The following is a 4,794-nucleotide window of genomic DNA, read 5'->3' on the forward strand; positions in this document are numbered from 1 at the left end:
AGCCAAGCACCCGCGTGTGTTAAGTTGTGGTGGGGCTGCTTTTAGGTGCTGCGAGTGGGGCTGAGGCCCTATCACATTAGCCCCATAGGATGATTTGCAGCTCTCCAGTGACTTGCAATAGGTCCCTGGGTTACTCTGGCAAGGGGCAAGGAGCTTTCACCTACCCAAGGTCTCTCACACCTGTGCTGCCAAGCCACATTTTTCTTTTGTTGGGTAAGAAATGACTTGCAGCACATTTCATGCGAGAAGCTCAGCTGCTGGCTATTTTATTGAACTCTAGTGCTCGCTCTATGTTATTCAGGCATACTTTATATAGGCTACAGAGCCTCTGAGCAGCTTGCACCTGGTCCAGGGTAATGCTGAGCCTCATGGAGAAGAATGTGCTGTAATGCAACAAGTTATTACAGGATAAATATTTATAAGCCCCTGTAAATATTTGCCATCAGTTCTCTGCTGGGATTAAGGGCAGACGGTCAGAATTTTCAGCAGGGCTGACGGCATTAGCTGTTGCAGTTCTTTCTATGTTATCTCATCTAGTAAACCTGTTGCTGGTTGTGTTCAGTTATAGAGTTTAATGGTGCTAATTTCACGCTAGCAGGAGACACCGGCTGGGTGCAGGGAGTGCCGTGATCCCAACCCAGCTGCAGGTTAGCTCCCAGGGGAAGCACTGTCTCCAGCCCAGGCTGTGGTTGGCACCGGACTGGGATGGCAGTGGAGGCTGCTACTGCTGCAAAGGCTCTGTGCGTAAATACCCTCGTTGCAAGGGGCAAGGCGACATTCCTGGCTGTATCGGTGTTACTGAAACCTCGGAGCTATCTGCTGAGCAAAAACGGAAAACAAACACAGCAGAACTAACAACCTCCTCAGCAGCCTGACCCCGGCCAGGGCTATCAGCTCTCTGCTGGCAGAGGGGGGGTCTAATCTAAAGCAAATATCCTCTGGGGGTTTCCAGGAGCTGTGCTGCAGCGGGGTGGCAYGGCTGGCTCCTCGTGCTGGGACAGGGCGGGAGGTGGCTGGCTGCCACCGATGCTTTCCTGCTCCTCCTCGCCCAGGGCGTGAGTGCAAGACAGATGATGCTGCCGGGTCCTGGCGTGCACCAGGGCCGGTGTCCTCGCTCCTCGGAGCAAGGACATGGGATGCCTGTGGCCTGCCACCATTAGCTCTCCCATCACTGCTGCCTCCGTCTGTCGGGGCTGAGATTGGGCTAGTGCCATGGTGGGAAAGCGGTGGAGAAATGCCAGGGCAGGCAAGGCCACGATGCCTCCATGACCTCCAGCCCAGCAGTAAGGCACCGGGCGCTGGGCAGGAGCACTCGCTGGATTGCGGYGTGGGACCTGACTGGACTGGGGGCACCGCTTTGCTGCTCATGCACGAAAGCCAGTCATTTGGCAAAAATCAGCTCAGTTTGCAGCCATTGTTCCTACAGAGCCTGAGGCTGAATGGGCGCCGGGACTAATATATTCTATTATCCCAGGCCCGCTGGTGCCCCGGAGCAGCGTGAGGGCCCCACAGGCAGTGAGGCAGCGGGCAGGGTGGGTGCCAAGGGGCGCGCTGCTGGGGCAGCGAGGAACGGCAGCTCCGCTGCAACCCGGGGCAGCGTGCAGCGCCGGCACAGCCGTCTGGGCTTTACGGGGCCCTCTGCATCGCTTTCTGCTGCACGCTGGTTTCTGTCTCGGTGATGCCTCTCCAACCCCCTCGGTGAGGGCATGGCGGTGCCTGCGGCCTGGTCCCTCCAAAGCTGCGTGCCTGGAGCAGGCTGGCATGAAGGAAGGCTGTACCCCTGGACAGGCATGGCTGTGGTGGATGGCAGGGTGCTTGGGCACTGCAGGCTGCAGGGATTAATGACAGAGCCAGGAACAAGCACGGTTAATTGGACTGCACTTTTCAAAGGCGGAAGATGACTTGGGATAGCCAAAACTGTGCATGTTGCAAAGCATCTCGTTATTCAATAAGAATATGTTAGCCCCTGTGGGAAGGCCAGCAATAAATRGCTATAAAGCAAAGTTAAATGATGACATGAGAGACTATGTAYAGGCTTAAGAAACAGCAGGCTACATAATTATAAACTGAAATGACTGCACAGGCTTCACTCTGGAAAGTTAACACCCAGCTTGGAAGGGGTTTGTCRGAAGAGCAGCCCATCTTGGGCAGCTGTTACCCAAGGGGCTTTACACAGTGTATTAAACAATTTAGTGGTCTAGATCGGAGCTGTGGTTTTTCTTTTTGGGGAGAGGTCGTTTGTTTTTTAAGGAAAAATGGTTTGCTAGACAATTCTGCTTCAGTCTGTGATTTGCTCTTGGATTCTCATACAGGTGCTGCTGCCATGAACATGGATATCAAACACAGCAGAGGGGAGCCAGCAAACTCTCCCTGGGCTGAGGACAAGAACTGCCCATGCTTTGAGTGCAGATGGATTTAGCAGCCAAAATGCACCGTCTTGTAGCTTTTCCACTTGGATCAGGAAAGCTGAACTCTGGTGGGCAGCACTTGAACCGCAGCAACTGCTCTACTGTGTGTCAGGGTTGCATCTAGCCCAGTAAGCAGTTGGGATGATCGCATTGTCCCTGGAATGACCACGAGAGGACATTTTCCTTTCTACCTGTAGTGTTTGCTCAGCTGCAGGTAACTGGAATCATGACTGTGGTTTTATTGCACTGCTACGGTTGTCACTTCTGGAGAGCTCTCCAGCTCTTGAACAAGAGCTTTCCTAAGTCCCCATCTTGCCTGCCTAGCTATGATGTTTCTATTATACTCTTCAACCTAGAATAAAAAGATTGTAGCACAGCCAAGTRAAACAAGGCTAAGCTCACTGCCACTCTTAAAATGGAGAGGCCCTGAGATTTTCTTATGGTCTTGCAACCAAAATCGGGCAGTTACACGCATACATTGGTCTCTAAGGGCCCCAAAAGAGAAGGAGGTCTGCATTCTGGACCAGAGATTCATACGTGAGAATGCAGCACTCACGTGCAAGTAAAGGTTCTTGAAAGAAATTCAGCCAAAGAATCCTGAAGCAGATCAGTGTTTTGTTCTGCGTACCACACTGTGTCACACTACTTGGATACTGCAATATTCTACAATCTCAAACCAAAATGTTCCATTGTTTCTAAATTGGTAAAAGCAAATTCTAGGATGACAGAATTTCCCATGGGATGAAAAGTCCATTTTGTAGCTGTTTCTTGATGCAAACAGTGATCAGCACTTTGTTACCATTTACTGAGCTCCAGAAGCAGGAGAGGGTCTGCTCCTTCCAATTGCCTCTTTCATTCAGCTACTGGCACCTCATGGYGACGATTTCTCTTGTTTACTGCTGAATTCTCCACTTCATTAGTAGTGCTAACTGGCTTCTCTCTTCTGCTAGGCCTCAGGTGAAAGTGGCTCTTTCACGCTTCCAGGCTGCAGAGCCTCTTCCATTTACCTCTCAATGAGGTGTAGTTCCTGTATTAAATAGCACAAGCTGTTTAAGCAAAAGGCAGCAGCAGTAATGGGAGCTTTGTGTGATTCCAGAGGAGGGAGCTTAGGAGAACTCGCTGGGACGCGGAGCACATGGGGCAGAGATACTTCACGGACAAATCTTGTTCTCGTGGAGTGAGATAGTGCCTTCTGCCTGGCTCAAACCGAGAGGCACCCTGCTCTGCCYGTGGTATGCCTGCTCTGGCACCTAGGGAGGTTTGCTGCTACTGCCTTGTACGTGTTTAGCTCTTGGCTGTGATGAGCACCGAGCACTTTGCATCCTGCTGGGGGGAACAGGGCTGATTTCTCCCCTCTCCTCTCTCTCCAACACAGCTGTGCTCTCCAAGCGTCTCCTGGCATCTCATTCCATGCCAGGGCTGGGTGATTCCTCTCCAGCCTCGATTTTTAAGCAACAGTCACATATCAGACTGAAACAAAAGTGGGGGCTAATCTGAGGTAAGGAAATGYGCTGATATCACCTTGCACTGGATTTTCCCATGACCTGCAGCTCCCTGGGGGAAGCCTGGTCTGGCTGGGGATCATGCTGGTGCTGGTTGTGGGCTCTGCAGGGGAATGCACTGGCTGCAATCGCAAGCCATCAACCTTGCCGTGGCCCAACTCTTGACCAGCACAACTGTGGAGCAGTAGCCTCCCAGAGCTCCAAAAAAGCACTAGCCTGTGGCAGGCAGTGCTGCTGCTTTGTTTTACTTTGTGCTGTTTTGCAGCAAGGGGCTGGTGAGGGGCTGGCAGTGCTGTCGGGGGAACAGTGGATGTTGCTGTTGCACAGCTTCAGCTTCCCTGGCAAGACTGWAGACTGAGGCCAGGCTTCCCAGAGTGCAATACCTCTTTAAGAAACAAACCTTCTCTCTCTCTCTTTTTTCAAATACCATAGTTTTCGTTGGAATTTGTCCATAGGCAAATGAGGTCTGCAGAGTCCAGTCCAGTTCCCAGAAACATTTTGCAACCTTGAAAAAACCGTTCAAGGTGCCCGGGCCTCCCAGGGCGGCTCAGACTCCGATATGCCTGGGCGCACCGGAGGCTTTCAGTGCCCCCGAGGAAGCAGGCATGCAGCAGGGTTATCCACCGTGCTCATGTGCCCAAATCCAGGGGAACTCGATGGTGCTTTCGAAACTCCCACTGGCTGCCCAAGGCACCTATATGCCGCCGCCGGCGTGACCCGGCCGGCGCGGGGCCACGCAGGGCCCGTTCCTACGTCCGCTGCGGGGCAGCAGACGCCGCAGGGACGTGGGAAAACGCCGGCTGCGGCGTTACCCCGCGCCGCTCCCGCACGGAGGCAGCCGCGGCCGCGCGGCTCCGTCGGGGCAGCGGCGGCGGCGGTCCCGC

The sequence above is a fragment of the Rhea americana genome, unplaced genomic scaffold, assembly GCF_003343005.1.
Source record: "Rhea americana isolate MKP2758 unplaced genomic scaffold, rheAme1 scaffold_480, whole genome shotgun sequence".
NCBI classification, from domain to species: Eukaryota; Metazoa; Chordata; class Aves; order Rheiformes; family Rheidae; genus Rhea; species Rhea americana.